General features: G+C 35.7%; 1 non-coding gene across 1 annotated transcript; it reads right to left on the reverse strand.

The window, feature by feature from the left end:
- Positions 1–6,366: 6,366 nt before the first annotated feature.
- TRNAE-UUC (transfer RNA glutamic acid (anticodon UUC)) lies at positions 6,367–6,438 on the reverse strand. The gene has a single exon. It is a non-coding gene; the product is annotated as a tRNA-Glu (tRNA).
- Between the last annotated feature and the right edge of the window lie 11,901 nt (positions 6,439–18,339).

Consider the following 18,339-nt stretch of genomic DNA (forward strand, 5'->3'; position numbering starts at 1 on the left):
ATGTAGATGATCCAAGAATTAACAAACATTATATAGACTAAAAAAACTATTTATACAAAAAATTAATGAAACAAAATATTCATTTTATCAGAATTCACTTGATAATAATAGTCACCTTGAAAAACAAAAGAAAATCTGGAATATAGTAAAAAATCAAACAAGTAAAAATAAGGTGAGATTTAATCTTGAATTGTCAGTAAATAATAGAATTGTAAGCGATAAAAGTATAATTGCTAACAGTTTTGGTCTGTATTTTTCTACTGTAGCAAAGGATTTGATCAGGAAACATTTTTCATTTACAACCTTCAATGACTACACAACAATGCATGTAACTAAAACTTTTTATTTTACTCCTGTACACCCAATAGACATTTGTGAAATAATATCTAGCCTAAAAAACACAAATGCTGTGGGAATTGATTGCATTTCTACAAAACTTATAAAACATATCATGAACTGCATTTGTGAACCTCTAGCATACATGATAAATATTTCAATAGAAACTGGAATATTTCCTCACAAATTGAAAATTGGAACGGTTACGCCGATATTTAAAAAAGGGGATCCAACTATGATTGAGAACTACAGGCCTGTAACAGTCTCAACAGTATTGTGTAAAATTTTCGAAAGGTGTATCTATAATAAAATGCTGGCTTTTCTAGATAGATTTGGAATTATTTCCAAATTTCAACATGGTTACTGCCCAGGTAGGTCAACGGAAAGTGCATTTTACACTTTTTTCAAGTATGTCTATGATTCACTTGATAAACGAAAATATGTTAGTGCCCTTTTCTTTGATTTATCGAAAGCTTTTGACATTATTGATCCAGCTATTATTTGCAGTAAACTATATTCACTTGGCTTCAGAGGTAATTTTCTATCGTGGCTTAAGTCCTACCTGAATCTAAGAAAAATACATGTTAAAATCGATAATTGTCATTCTCAATCGTATGGCATGGATTTAGGAGTTCCTCAAGGATCTATTTTGGGACCTCTATTTTTTTTACTTTACATTAATGACATGCCACACTATGTTAGCACGAATTGTATTGTCTTATATGCGGATGATACAACTCTAGCAACTAATGCTGAAAGTCCCGAGGAACTTCAAGATAAACTGAACTTATTGTCATTTGAATTCATGAATTGGTGCAAGAAGAATTCATTAGTAGTTAATTCAAGTAAAACAGTATTGATGCAATTTTACTCTAGAACAACCAGAAAAATTGAAGAATTTGTTGTTAGGGTAGGAAATGAGAACATTGAGTCATCAGATAAAACTAAATTTCTTGGTACCTTGATAGATAGTAATATGGCATGGGAATCAAGTATAGCACAAGTGAGTAAAAAAGTTAATTCGGGTTACTTTGCTATTAGACAGTTAAAATCATTATTTAACAGAAAACAGCTGCTCAATGTTTATTTTGCCCACATTTTCCACATTTCCTATAATAAAGCTGTATGGGGTTGCTCCACCAAGCTACATAAAATATTTGTTTTCCAGAAAAGAGTTATGCGCTTAATATTCAAATTAGACTACCGGGAGTCATGTAAAACATATTTTATTGAAAATGGAATTATGTGTGTACCATGTATATACATCTACAAGTGCATACTATTTTTTAAGAAATACATACATGATCATCACCGAAATTCTGAAATGCATTCGTACCCAACGAGACATGGTTATTTGATAAGACTTCAACAACATTCAACCTCGTTTTTTGAAAACTGCCCGTCTTTTGCTGGTGCAAAATTTTTTAATAATCTACCTCTCATAATTAGAAGTGAAAAAAGCGATATTATCTTCAAAGCCAAACTTAAAAAGTTTCTGATTAGCGGTTGCTTTTACAGTATTGCAGAATATTTGAGTCAATGTGAGGACTAATAATAGATGCTATGTTAAGTTCTATTTGCCAACTAGTTTATCTATACCTATACCTATATGTATGTACGTTTATTTGCGTTCATTTATACTTATGTGTATGTATTATCTTTATCGTTGCATTTACACTTATATTTATAATTATATGTATGTATATTTATATTTATGTTTGTATGTATATATTTTATTTTCTATAAGACGTATCCTATATAATTTTTTGTGATCTTAAAGGATGTAATAAATATATAAAAAAAAAAAATATTGGTGGAGTGAGTCTATTGTCGAACCACTAGGTGGCGTGGTTTAGCCTTATATTACTGCTGAAACCTCGACGGGCCAAAACACCCCTTTGTTTTTTAACCGAAAAATCGAGTCGATAAAAATGAAGACACGTAGACAATCATCACCAATGATCACTCACCACACCGTGAGGTAGGTGATCATTGAGTCAAAGAATTGTGTGCCCTGGAAAGAAACAAAAAGATTTCTCAAAGTCTGGTACAATATGGAGCTTCGAAAGTTATTATACATGTAAGGTATCTCTTGAAGTTTTTTTGACTTTATAGGAAGCTCAATACAATCCAAATTTTATTGTGGTCATTCTCTATTTGAAAATATCAATGAACGGCTTGCAATAATATCCTATTATTGGTTAATTTTGATGAAGAAAATTCATCAGAATCGGGGTAGGTATTAGGTTGTTTAAAAAATTTCGTCCGTTTTGATGTCATACGTTTTTGTAGCTCCATATTTCGATGAATATTTATTTAACTGTGTCGTGATATACAGAGTGTCCCATATGAAACTTCGCGGGAGAATATCTAAAAAATGAAAGAGAATATCCATATTTCGTGAAAGCAGATAATTGTGGTGTCAAAGATTAGGGCGTCGCGACACCGACCCCAATTTTTTTAAATAGTAACCCAGTATTTTCCATTAATTTTTGAGTTTTGCGTTAAATTCTGAATTCGGCCATATCACACTTGTAGTTTTCCTTGAATCTGATGAAAAAAGGCAATTCTATTGCGTATTATAAAGAGGGTCATGAATATGTTAAAATAAATACAATAATGTATTTATCGATCTGTCAGAAGACCTGTCAGATTTGACGAAAGTGTATTCAGTTGTGTGTTGGTTATTGGTAGAATTCAAAAAATGGTTCAATTTTCAAATGCAGAAAAGTTGGATATGATATGTATTTATAGCGAAGCAAGAAGGAATTCAAGAGAAGCAGTGAGAATATACGCTAATCGGTATCCTGACAGAAAATTACCGTCAGACAAAACATTCGCTGACTTAGCCAAATCTTTGGCAGGAAATGGATGTTTTAATGAATGGAAGCGAAAAAAACTAAAAACGGCTACTGATGAGAATCACAGTGTTGCAGTGCTAGGTCAAATGGTGTTGGAACCATATAGTTCTACCAGACAAGTAGCAATGCATTGTAATATTTCGAAGTCGTCAATACAACTTATTTTGTCAAAAAACGAATTCCATCCATACAAAATACATTTGGTCCAAGGACTACATCCAAGTAATAATCTTCATGTTTAATTTTGAATAACTAAAATATACTCCCATATTCAGGAGATTCTGGTTGTCCACCCGTATTCATGATCAGTTTCTGAAAAAAAAAATGGAATGATGGAAGCCGTTTCCATAACAACGGTATAATAAACAAACATAATTGTCACAATTGGTCTGATGAGGACCCTCATTGGGTCCAAGAAACGAGATGTCAGTCTGTGTGGGGAGTTAATGTTTGGTGCGGAATCATTGATTGTCATTTGATAGGACCTCATTTTTTCGATGAAATTCTCAATGGAAAGAAGTTTTTCTACAACATGTCTTGACGAATCTCTTGGAGAATTTACCAATACAAACTCGACTGAATATGTGGTTTCGACAAGATGGGGCACCTCCACATAATAATAGAATAGTTACCCAATATTTAGGTGATACTTTCAATGAGAAATGGATTGGTAATAAGGGTCCAACACCAAGATATTACTCCACTAGATTTCTTTTTGTGGGGATATATCAAAGACTTAGTTTATATGCGACGTCCACAAAATGTAGAGGATTTGAAAAAAAGCATCACGAATGTTTGTGCTTCCATAACGCGACAGACGCTTTTAGCTGTCATGAATCGGGAATTACTGAAAAGATGCAATATGTGTATTCTACGTGAAGAGAGGCAGAACACTTACTAAAATAATTATTGGTATTTCTAATTGATTTCGTTATCATCGTGTTAGTCGAGTTTGGTCAAAGTAACATATTTTTTGGTAATTTGAAACATTTATTTTAATTTGTACAGAAATACGCAACTAGATAAAATTGAACTGACAATGAAATCATAATTGATGTATTCATTTTATCAAACTCATATTATTTCATTTTGACTTATTCATGGCCCTCTTTATAATACGCAATAAAATTGCCTTTTTTCATCAGTATTCAAAGAAAAATACAAGTGTGTTATATGGCTGAATTCAGAATTTAATGCAGAATTCAAAAACGAATCGAAAAATGTAGGTTACCATTCAAATAAATTTGCGTCGGTGTCGCGACGCCCTAATGGATGACGCCTATTGCTGGATCTTTTCGCAAATAAGAGGACCCTTTGACATCAAAATCATCTGCCTTCACTAAATATGGATATTCTTTCTCATTTTTCAGATATTTGCCGCGGAGTTTTATATGGGACACCCTGTATACTGATCAATAGAGAATCATGTACTCTAAATATTGATGCTGTTGATTTTCTCACAAATTTCAACTTTTTGACACATTTCAGCTCATTACTATATGATGCCGTTAGGTGATTTTTCGTTAATTTATCTCTAAGAATTAAAATTGAACCAAAGCCCTGCCGAAACAGACAGAAAAATAAATCAAGCATTCGACAATAGCACTGTTTGATGTTGTTTTGCGAAATTTCTTTCCGGTATTGTAGCCTCGAATATGAACCCCGAGAATTGTTCGACCAACCCTGGTGAAGACTGATACATCACAAACAGTGCGTGGGTTGACGGAAGAACCGGGCGTCAGTTTCCGTACGGTTTTTGGGGATTTGAAACGTATTGGAACTGTAAAATAACTTGAGCGATCAACAGAAATTTTCTTGTTTCGAAGTATGTTCTTTGCTTTTGCTCAACCGAAACGACCCTTTCCAGGATCGGATCGTCACGAGTGATAAAAAGTGGATCATCTACAATAGAAGACGTTCAGGACAGGTTGGATACTGAAGAGCCACCCAGGCACTTTTCATTTGCAAAAAACTACCAAAACAAAACCATGGTCACTGTAAGGTGGTCAGCGACTGGTGTGATTCACTATAACTTTTAGCAATCGGGCCAAACTATCACAGTCGATACCGAAAATTGCATCAGCAGCAACCGGCACTGGTCAACAGAAAAGGTATAATCCAGTTCCACGATAACATCCGTCGACACTTTTCACAAATCATTGTTCAAAATTTGAACGAATTGAGCGACGAAGTTCTGCCTCACACCCTATGTACCATACTTCCCAGACCTCTCGTCGACTAACATCTTGTCAAACAGTTTATTTTCACACCTGTAGAACCGTCATCAACTTAATTGAATCCCTGGCTCATAATTTTTATACTGATGGAATCATCACTTGTGTTACGTTGGAAAAAGCGCATTGGTCCAAATGGCGCTTAATTGGATTAGTATCCACTGGGATATTACCGGTTGAATTCTATTATTGGTTGGTACCAAAAATCCAATGAATTGCTTTGCTGGCGACAGCACACTTTTTTGTCATTTCATTTGGATTCCAGGACATCGCAGGCGGATGCACATCTTCGACGGCGGCAGGAAGTTGCATATCTTGATGAGCATCAAGAAGTAATTTCGAATTTGGGTGGAAGTAACCAGGTTCAATTCAATGAAACAAAAACCCAAGCATCGGTTTTCTCCTAAAAGATAAATATCTCCGAACCGGATATAATAATGTCAGGTTAGACAATTTCACTCTCTGCTTCGATACGCTTGTTGGTGGTTAAAATGGACACCAATATGTCTTGGCACAATCATGTCGCTGGGATTGCAAAGGCTGCTTCTCAAAAATTTGGAACACTGTTCCGAACCAGGAAATTATACACACCTCAGCAACATTGATGCTTTATAAAGCTCAGTTCAGACCTTTTTTGGAAAATTGTTCTCATCTGCCACTAAGCATATCCTGAAGCTGCTGGATTCCATTCGGAAAAGAGCCACCTGTCTGATTGGAGACGCAAACATCACTTGGAACATTGATAGTCTGAAACATCGAAGAAAAATTAGATATTCATCTGTCTTCTATTGATACTTTCACGGGAAGTATTCAAGTGACTTGGTACATTCGATTCCACCAAGAACGGTAGGTAGATATCAGAATCAGAATCTCAAGAAATCGATTACTTTGCAAAACGGCTGCTTTTAGGGAAATTGTGTGAAGTGAAAAGAAAATTCCGATACCGGGAATCGAACCCGAGCCTCTTGGGTGAAAGCCAGGTATCCTAGCCACTAGACCATATCGGATGATAGCATCTTGGTATTTATATATGCCATATAATGATTATTAACAATAACGAGGTAACATATACAGAATGAAAAATGTGCAAAAACAACCCATCACTTATATTCCACTAACCTCTGGATATAATTCACTTGAATATTGAATGTAATGTAATTTTTTCAAACATATTTCACCTCCAATCGAAAAAGTATGTTTTTCGTTATAAGTATTTCATTCAATTTGGGAACATATCGAAATGTACACGGACGGCTATATTGTATCACTTGGTTACATTATAGTATTGGATTTATTCCCATTGAAAAATATCAAAAATACTCCCCATTGCAAACTCCATAAAAATACTCTATTGAGCCTGTCACTAGTTCACGAAAATATTTTCATTCCATTTATTCATTTTCAGTCGGTTCATGATATTTGTGACATCGTACATTTCCATGTTATACTCCCACAGACGCTTCTCGAGAAATTTTCCGGTATGTTCAACTCGATATGGTCATTTGCGTTGCCACTTGCTGTGCTAATTTTGAATTTATTCTGCGTGATAATGTATCTCTTTTTGAAATCCAGTGGAACGTTTACTCAGAATTTTGCAAAGCTGTCGTATATAGTGGTGTATATTAAAAATATTATTTCGTAAATCCAGGATTTGAATTGAGTATAATCTCTTGGAATCCCATACCACGAAATTATGCTATATTTTCAATATCAGTCCAATGTTGAGTGGATAGTATCACATTATTATCCAATCAGAAAAGTTAGTGTGGCATAAAATATTGATCGATCTATAGTTGTATAGGATTTACGTGTGTAACTTATTTTATACATGTAAGTGACTGAGGTTGATGGAAAGTATATTTTGGATAAAGAATATTGAGTATATCAGAAGTGATAACAAATGTGACGTATAGTTTGAAACCTGAGAGCTGGTATATTGTTCGCTTCAGGAGTTATAGCCGAAGAGGGTACATTCGCTTCTACTATTTCTTTTTGAAGTTCATGTGGGTAAAAGAATTTGTAATATTTGGCAAAATCATAGGAGTTAGAATCAAGTTATCTAAGTACTGTGGAAAATATTTTTGGAGCCTTCACTTATGTATTCTAGCTGGGGCAAATTCATGGAGTTACATAATATTTCAACTACATTTGAAAGTATTACTAGTACTCAAACTGAATTGTCACTCTGCTAGTAATGCTGCTGCAAAGTTATGGTTAACCATAATCCAAACAAAAAAGTTACCAGTGAGATTCATTACAATTTGTCAAACTCTCGTTTTTGTCACAGATGTTCGATACACCTACACTCTCTAAGAGAATATGGAAGATCGTTCGTGGCTATGGGAAAACAAGCCATGGACCAGGTCTACCCTACTTCAAGAAACGATAGCGGCTGCTGCAAAACGGCAATAATATCACTCAATAAAAAAAAAGTTATTCTTGGAGGTAGCCCACTGAACAAATGATAATTTAAGCAAACAATGAAGACGACACTTCAGTGACGGGTAGATCAGGAGTATATGAGTTGACTTGTGCCGAAAACTTTATATTGGCCAAACGAAAATAACTTTTTTCAAGGAATTAAAAAGAATAGAAGTAGTTTTTTGAATGAAATGATCAATTCCAAATTTTCAAATCATTTTTCAGCATAAGGACTCAAGTCATGAATGACGAAATGAAATTGAATAACTCCTGAATATTTTTTCGAATGTCGAATTAACCATCAACTATTACATAATCTTAGGTAATTTCATTCATTACTTGTTTATTCAAAAGTTTGTGAACTTTTTCTATTTCTTTTCTTATGTTAACGTTGATTGATTCATTTTCGAACTCAGGTACACATTTATAACATTAATTGTTAACTAGGATACTCAAAACTACAGGTACTTCTAATTCTAAAAATACATACGGAGTATTGAAAATGTAGATTCAAGTCAGTATTGACACGCCTGAAGAAGCTATTGTAGGTATAGCAAAACACATGTTGCGTTTTTTCAAAACTGTTAACGAAAATCTCACTATGAAGTGTTTCTTAATACATTATGGATTTTCATCAAGTATCGGTCATATCATCCAAATCTTCTTAGATAAAACAATGCAATATAAAAGAAAACTAGTAATTTTCTCCTGAAATGTTTTTTTAAATCGACATTCTGACTTTATGAAATTGCGTTTTTGAAAGAATATGGGAAGCTGAAAAAAATGTACATGCGTAGAAAGGATAAAACAATAGTCAACTCCAAAAATTTGCTATGCCGTCAGAAATAGTATTCTTCAGTAAGAAAAATTCGCTTCTCACAAGCTTCCATGCATTTTGAAATATTTGCGTGTCAGAAACTTTTTTTTATAAATATCCAATATCACTCTCTCTCCCTCTCTCTTTCTTTCTCTCTCTCTCTCTCTCTCTTGGTATATCCCTCATATTACGGAGCTCCGTCTTCTTTTAAAGACCCAAACATCACACAACCTTGAAAGCTTTGAATTATAAAAGAAGTTTGGGGACTTTTGACTGTCTAAGCCCACTCGGTTCCACCAATTGTTGATTCGATACAATTTGAACTGAAATTTCCAAGATCTCCCCTGAAAAGAAAATTATTTGAATTGAACGTGAATCCCAAATACCATACAAGCAAAGCTCTCAAAGTGTTTGAAGAAATTTTTTTTGTCTTGTGCATCTACAAAAGAAACGTACATTTGAGGACTGAAGATCAAAATTCAACAGGTCAAACATCTACGGAGGTGAAACAAGATTTCAAATAACTTTCAATTCTTTTATATCTCTGGAAAACCCACGGACTTGTCGTGTTTTTTCTTCAATATTTTTGGGAAACCTATTTCAATATAAAGTTCTTCGTTGGATGTTTGATATATTTTGTAAACTTAGTTGAATTTGTTCATTAGCTGCCGGCCTCCTATGATCCAATGCCTAACATTATTGTGAAACATTAAAAACGGTCTCTTTTTTCTTAATGCAATGTTGGATCTGATACCTTCGTTATGTAGTCCAATTTTGTCTGGATGTTTTTTCTTGAATTTACAGTCTCCAGGAGGTACTCGTAGGCTCATTTTGTGCTAATCCCCACTCTGTTGAAGCAACCCTTTGTTTTTGTCAGGCGGTTCCCTTGCTTCTCAGTTCATATTCCCAGTAATCTTCTGGTTTTTCATTGACCATGACATGATCAATCTCAATATTACTCTCATGTTCAGTTCAACGATAATCTTGGTGAAAGCTGGTTGTCTTTTGAAATTTCAACTTTTTGCTGCAGTTGTTATAAATCCCATCATACAGCCTAATTTTGTCTGGTTGTTTTCTAAATTTGAAGTATCCAGTAAGTGGTCGGTCGGTAGCCCGGCGGTTCGACGTGGGTGCTTTGTTCACTCAGTGAATCGGCCGATGTGTGAGTCGATGGTTCAAGCCCCAGGCTAAACGCTCGATTTTCACTTGCTATCGTCCGACCCGTGTTAGGAATCACACGTTGGATTGTAAGACCTTGTTAGTCCTTAGCTCGCACAAGTTTCGACTTCTGAGGGTTGTCGTTCGTAGGGGTGCGATAGCTGGGTAACGGAAAAAACATATTTTTAAACATATTCCTCTACTTATTTTACGTCGATTTCTACTCTGCAAAAGCAATCATTTGTCTTCTCTTTAGACGGTTCCCCTGGAAAGATTTTTCCACTTGTTTCTATGCTCATCTTCCCAGAATTTTCGAGTTTTTCATTGACCTATTTCACGATCAATCTCGATATCAATCTCAAGTTCAGTTTATCAAGGATCTTGGTGAAGGCTGGTTGTCTTTGAAAATATCGACTTTCCATTTTAGTTTTTGCAAATCCCGTACAAACCATACAAATATGTTCCAAGCAAATAATTTTTAGTAGAAAAGTATCATGATTCACTTTCACCAGAATTAAAAATAATTAAACGTGCAGGAACGAACAAAACATCATCGTCAGAAGCTCTAAAATCTACACAAGTAAATGTTTTGTAATAAATCTAGTACAGAAACCTTTTATCTGTTAGCCGTAAAAACAAACTATTGAACACAGATATAAAGAGAACACTGGCGCTGATCGAAGATTAGCCATCATTGTGTAAATGATGGTGGACAATTGCAAAGTTTATATTATGTGAATAGAGAAGATAATCACTTATTCCCAAGAGAGACTCAAACCGCACCGGGCTAATTGGAGATAAGCTTCACAAAACACATCCTTATCTTATTACGGAAACGGTCTCTTTCCTTGCTCTTGATGTGTTCCGACAAATTGAATTTGCGTTGATTAAGTTTATAGCAAGTAACCCCTTCGAATGTTCTGGTGAATTATTGTATAGCGGTAAAAGTAACGATACTAAACAACCGTCGTTTGTTTGTAGTTGGTTTGTGGTTTATAGGGGCTGGCTTATGGTTAATTTAAGGGAATTTTCGAAGGTTATATACATCTGTATGGGTTGTTATTTTTTCCTAACATTCTCCCTCAAACAATTTTTTTCGTTGAAATACTCACTTCAACGCATTTGTTTATCAAATCTATTTTCTTACTGATGAAAGTTCATTGGTAGGAGATAGATAGATTCATTATCAATTTCTGCACTGAATTAAGGAAAATTAGATGAATATGGGAAAATTATATACATATAAGAGAAAATATGTTTTATGAAATTTTTTCCAGTTTCACGAATATCAGCTTCAAAGCATTCCAGAGTGAGAAACCTATTTTTCCGTTTCTTGTCGTGATTTGCAGGTTTTTATACCTGATGTTTCGTCTACCAATATGGTAGACATTATCAAATGCGATGTGGCAACGGTCACAATGGCCGAGCTGGTGCTGGAAATGTTGTTTTCGTCATTTCGACCGCATCACCTGACCTTGTTTGTTCACATACATGGAAATGTAGCCAGATTTTATTGATAATCATTGCCTTTCCGTTCTTATATTGGAATTATCCCTGTGTTTTTGAGTAATTAGGATACTATTGGATAGTAATTTGGATTTTTATCGAGTATACTGTATTTACAAATGCGATAACGTAAGTTCCTCCTTCATTGGAGGCTGAACAACGGCCCTTAGAGCAAGCGGTCGGTAAACCATACTGCGTTAAGTTGATTACACGTTCGTGGTACGTCAAGATGGTGAAGTGACATTGAACAAATTTCTATTATATCTTAACTCTCTTGACTCAAAAATTAAATTCACAATGGAACGAGAAATCCAAAGGACTCTAGCCTTCTTGGATGTTCTTGTGATCAGACGTGAAGATGGTACATTGGGAACACACGCAGATAGGTCCCTCAACAAAACCTTCAACCACCAGCAACAACAAAAGAGAGGGGAAAATTGGTATACCGGAGGAGAATTGGAGCGGGCCATAGGACCCAGGAGAGAGAAAGCTAAAGTAATTTCAGCTAGGCTGGTCCATATTGGAACCACGAAAAAAAGTGTGGGTACGCGTTCAGCTGATCACGAGAGAAACTGTCGGCAAATCAACTGTAGCCGAACATGCTCTCAACAGAGAAGAAATCCACATTATCGCATTCTAAGATACAGTTATACTAGATAAAACTCAAAATCACTATCCAAAAGTGTCTAGGCAATGGAAATTAAAAAACTCAGGGATAATTTCAATAGAAAAAAAGAGGCAATGAACATCAATGAAATCTGGCTACCTATCCTAAAAGATTTGTCCTAAACCAAATTCAAGGAAGCCGCGTATATGTTGTTCAACAACGCATTTAGTCAAGCTAACGTAGAGATACGTAACATATGGAAACCTCTAATCAAGCGAAAAACGATCAATTCCCGCCAAACGGTCATTTCCCGCCAAAACCAATGAAGCGGAGAGAGGCAAGAGGGGATAGGTGAAAGCACCCGAATGACCTATAAATAGTCAGATCTTGGAGGAATAAGCCCAGTTATCACCCGAAGATGATTGTGGATACTAACAATCGAAATGTCGTGACGTAACTTGGTTTGGAATCTTTTAATTTTATTTTTATTTTTAATTTTTTTGTTAAAAATATTTCTTAACTTTCAATTTTCAGCTTTTATTAATATTTCAATTTTGATTTTTTTGGTTGTTGCTTGTATGTTATTCTTTGTAATTTCAGTCTTTTGTTTTAATAAAATTTTTATTTTCGGATTTATTTTTTTTTTCAGGAATTTGAAATCAATTTATATTATATTAGACAATGGAAGTCCGAACTGATGAAATACACCACCACGTCACATTGTCAACCACCTTCTAACAAATGTTTTAAAATCCGTTTTTCCGTTAATTAGCTGTCGCACCCATACGAACGACAACTCTCAGAAGTTGAGAAACTTGTGTGAGCTAAGGACTAACGAGGTCTTACCTTTTTACGTGTGATTCCTAACACGGTTGCAGAATCATTCCGGCTTCAACCAGATAAATTCTCTCGAGAAAAATATCTGGTCGAGGCGGGAATCGAACCCACGGACTTCCGATCGTGAGTCGTGAGAGGTAACATTTGACTTACACGGAGAAAACACTGTCATCTTCACTAGTGGACATCCGATGTTTCGCTCTAAGACACTTGCTTCATCGAATCTTCAGCATCAAATCTGGATAACATTGTAAGAGAAAGCACTTAATTCATTCATAACATTAAGACATTGTGATCAATCTACTCATGTCATCGATGACAGTACATAATCACCTGCATCCATCTATTCGCCTATTTGATTGAATCTCATACATAGGAGTTTTGTTCGAAATTGAAGTAGTATATTTTTGGGTAAGAAAGGTTTTGGCTTGTATTTCTCCATCTTTATACAAAAAACGAAAGAAAGCAATGAATATGAATGCTTCCTTCCTTTCTTTGGAAGATTCCCACATTTCGTTTTATAAAGAAAGAGATGTAGAGAGCCAAAACCTTCCTCAAAAATAAATCCCTTCTGATGATACGAGGTCCGGCTATTAAATAACGAGACTACGCGCCTAGAGGGTGCCCTAGAGGGGTGGAGAAAAAAACGAGTAGTGCGTTGGGTATCTGGAAATCTTGTCTATTCACTTACCAAACACGTTTTCGTCACTATTATAGTATTTGTGCAGTAGCGGTTTGAAACGTTCCTGTTTTTTTCTCGTGCCGAAAACCATGTGTTACGAAAAACAGGAGCAACGTATTTCGTTAAAAACTTCGGCTGAGTGCTATTAATTGTTGCAAGAAGCAAATGGGGATAATTCTCTATCTCGTGTGCGTGCTCTTGAGTGGTGTAAGCGCTTCAGTAAGGGCCGAGAAAGCACTGAAGATGATTAAAGCCCAGGTCGCCCTGTCACTTTCTTAACTTCGGAAACAGTGAAGAAAATCAATCAAATTGTGCGTGCAGATCGTCGAATAAGTATTCGGATGATTGCCAAGGCTGTATTCGCCAATATAGAAACGGTTAGAAACATTTTACACCAGGAAGTATACACGACAAAAGTCTGTGTTAAGTTCGTGCCAAAACCTAACTCCTGACCAAAAGCTTAGATTTCCTTGAGAGGTTAGAATAAGATCAATACGATGTTGAAACAAAGCGGCAATCGATGCATTGAAAGACGCCTGAATTGCCCAGAATCAAAAAAGCAAGGATGTCCAAATCAAAATTCAAGGCAATGTTGATCGTTTTTTCGACATTAACGGTATCGTGATGACTGAATGGGTTGCAGAGGGTCAGACTGTCAACCAGACGTACTATTTGTCAGTTTTGGTAACATTGCGAGAAAGAGATCATGAGAAACGGCCCAAGTTGTGGATGAACAACTCGTGGATTTCGCAGCAGGACAACGCACCTGCTCATAACTCGCTATCTGTGAAGAGGTATTTGACCGATAAACGCACTCCAGTGTTTGAGCACGCGCCGTACTCGCCAGATTTGGCACCGTGCGACTTTTTTTGTTCCGAAGATAAAATCTGCTTTGGAAGGGACCCGGTAAAGTAAAAAACGGCAGAGCCTCCACCAATGGAAAAAATGCATGAAAAGGTATTTAGGAGAGGAAAGTATATTGAAGGGGAGCATTCGAATTTAGAATATCTTTCATAATGAAACCCTTTTTCGTATTCAGTCTCGTTAATAGCCGGACCTTTTATACCCCTTTCAATTCAATTGTATAGTGAAGCATATGTTGAAGTGTTGCGGTTTCATTCAGTGAAAATCATGCCACGAAGTGCTTCAAATACGTACATCACGGATTTTCATTGAGCATCGTTCATTATTATTACATATCGCTTCGAATCACTGAAGTATATCGAGGTGGTCTACTCAGACACTTTTGACATTCCTGCAAGTGTTATGATAACAAAAATAACTACAAAATAACTCTAATTTGTCACCTCAAAGCAATCCGTGAAAATAGCATGTTCCTCTACCGCATTCCAACAAAGTATCTGAAGTGAACTCGAACACAACACAATAATAAACATGAAAACAACAGAATCACGTTTCAGGTAGATTGGTCTCATTTATCCAATTCAATAAGAGGCGGAGATGGAGACGTTGCTACAGCCACCGTCTCGCCGGTGTGGCCAAGACGCCTCGTACGAAAAGCTACTTCGTTTGAAGCAGAGGTAAATGGATTCTCGAATGGTGTACTGTTGTACTTACACTGTCTCGACGTGAAAATTTCGAGTGATGAGTAACTCAAAGGAAATCCACTTTCACGACTGTATACAAAATTGAAATTTTTTTTCCACTCTCATGGAACATATGTAACGGACATTGTCAGTGTTCCAAAGTTACTTTCAGATTGCCGAATGCATCTGTCAGGTATTTGAATTTGTGCCAATATTAGATATGTTTCTTTTTGATTTCCTTAACATTCGACCAAGACTTGAGCCCATCATCAAACATGAAATATCGTCGGATGTAAATCAACTGTCGATGCCTGTGGTGAATAGGATCAAGAAGACGGAATTTATCAGTTCAGTTCACAAAACCTTGATATCGTAATGAGTTTGAGTAGGTTGAGTTTGACTGGTTGCCTAACTCTATATCTCATGAAGGTTACCAATATTTTATCATTTAACAGTTGATAGTACTGTAAACTAGGCCTCAATTAGAAGTAGTGTCAGTCATATGTTTTCATTGTCACCAAACTTTGTCTGTAAATATGAATTTGAGAAGCATAAATTGAGGGCAGTTGGCCTAATTAACCCCAGTAGGTTAGTAACTGAGGCACACAAAACTATCTGAGGTTATTCGTAAGAAAACACAAAATTGAAAAATATTTTCTATTTCGTTGCACGATTTTCAGGTTATCGAGATGAATAGGATCAAGAATTGGTGTCAATAGGATCAAGGGCTGAGGTTGATAGGATCAAAATGCCTAGAGAATATAAACCAAACAAAAGCAGGACGAAGGTAGTGTACATAACCAAAAGCCCCCAGATCATCCGTCCATTCCGGAAGAACAGCAAGTGCAAATAATTGGTGAGATGGTAGTGAATCCTGAACAGTCTACTCATTCCATCGCAAATGTTTGTGAGGTGTCTTCTGCTACTGTGTGGAGACCTTTGAAGGGGAATAGGTATCATCCATAAAAAATTAAAATGGTACACCATTAAATTGAAGATGACCCTGATCGAAAAACAGAATTCTGCGAAATCATGACGGAAACCATTGTTAGGCATCCTACCTATCTCCACAATATTTATTTTAGTGACGAATATACATTTTTCTTAAACGACAATGTTCACAGACAAAATTGCCGTTTTTGGAGTGACATCAGTAATAACATACCCAATATCCAGAAAAAAACGTTTGAGCAGGAATATTGGGAAACGATATTGTAGGATCTCTATTTATTGATCAAAATAAATTCAATAGGGAACTGTATTTGAATATGCTGGAAACTACTGTTGACCCTCTCATCACTGAAATCGTCGGCACGAGTCCAAACGAATTCGATATGGATATTGTATTCCAACAAGATGGAGCACCACTACATTACTCCAGACAAGTAAGAAACTATTTTGATACTACTTTTCCTTATCGTTGGATTGGCCGTCGAGGTCCTACAGAATATTTGTAGAGATATTGGCGTTACTGTGTTCGAAAATGTTAGGCGTGAAATATTGAATAGGCTGTTCATATATCAAGAAGTTCAAGGCAACCATTTCGAGCATCTTCTGAACTGACCTCAAGCTGATTAATTCATATTATGAAGTTAAAGGTCAATATATTCAGGCAATTAATAAAAGTTTCGCCATTTTGTAGTAGTTTAAAGTATTGACATTATATTCTAGGGTTGTGAAGCATTTTTCAGGAGCTTCAAAAATATGTGTCACAAGACCTTCCTTTCCATTTAATTTTTTTCCCTGATAGCGCCCAGTTGCCATCTTGAAAGTTTCATCTGTCAATTCCACTTCAAAATAAAGTATTCATGCATTAATTTCATTATCCCAAATTTCAATTTTTTGAGTTGACCCGTTCAAAAAATAAAAGGGGGGACATAAAGGAAAGCACTGTATAATGGCCAAAATACGGATGAGCATTAATTGAAAACACTCTTCCATACCTGAACAAACTACTGTCTCTCGACGCGCTAAACATGTTAGCATCATTAAGAGATGACTAGTTACGTACAACTCGAAAAACGTGAAATAGAATAATAAAAGTGTTTTTAATCTTGTGTATTCTGACATCACCATGTCAGCCGCACTTATTTTTCTGCAGGTAATACTTTTCATCCGCCTCATTGAATTTAACACTTCCCAGTTTTTTTTGAGCTTTTTAATACGTAACATTTCTATTACCTATATTGTGAAAAATTTAAATATTAGACAATCATGCTGTCAATAACAAACTCCCTTCACAAGATTTTTCCAAAGTTTCAATCGAATCCGTGTTAGGAATCACACGTTGAAAGGTAGGACCTCGTTAATCCTTAGCTCGCACAAGTTTCGACTTCTGAGGGTTGTCGTTCGCAGGGATGCGACAGCTGGTTAACGTAAAAACATATATGTTCAGATTTCAAGATTTCGAGCTTCATGAAAAAAAATTGTTGATATTTATTGGTAATGTGAATGCAGTTGTGACGATTGATTGTTTCGTCAGACGTCATAATGCGAGGAGACATTATACCCGAATGCAAAGAAAATACATTTTTTTTCACTGAAACAATATTTTGTTATACCATCTACTTCTTTGGGGTGTTTTTCGTTAAGTCTTGTGACCTAGTAGTGAAAAGGTCAAGCTGCAGCGTAAATTTCTCCGGCAAACCGCAGCTAACTCTGTTCTAGACAACGCAATCACTGACAGCAATTTTCGAGGATCTACTTTATTTTATCAATTTCAGAGAGCTTTCTGCTACTGGTGACGTCGTTAAATCGTCGCTGCATCGGGAGTAACGAGAACAGAAAAAGCTGAATAGTTTTCTCCCGTTTGATATAAAATTTCACAGTTTCATAACCGGAAAAATATCCTCACAAAAACTGATTGCTCGAATAGAACTTATTACAATATTTTTCGCGAGCACCGATTCCATTTGGAAACCAAATTACTTTTCATTCGGGTACTTTAAACAAATTGAAATGGAAATTCTTTGTTTACTGAGTTTTCTATGAAGCTCAATTACTGGACGGAAAGGGATTCAATTGAAAATTTCGTATAAACGATCGAAAATATGTTCAAGTTGAAAAATGAATATTATTTGGAAGACTGGACACTTGGTTCGACTCATTAGCTAAAATTCATTTACGAAAGAATATTTAGTAATATATAATCATTGTTATACAAAAATAAAATATATTCAACAAAAGTTCATCAAACTACATACAGATATGAAAACAATTAGCATGAACATTTACTATTATCTCGTCTACTGACAGAGGTCTGTTGTACAATTTGGTAAGGATTTCATAATTAATTGTCCATCGTTCAGTTTTTCAGTTCCCCCTCTGAGGAAC

This window comes from Leptinotarsa decemlineata, unplaced genomic scaffold, assembly GCF_025532065.1.
Source record: "Leptinotarsa decemlineata unplaced genomic scaffold, Ldec_3_MD MMD2_tig00026282_RagTag_RagTag, whole genome shotgun sequence".
NCBI lineage: Eukaryota > Metazoa > Arthropoda > Insecta > Coleoptera > Chrysomelidae > Leptinotarsa > Leptinotarsa decemlineata.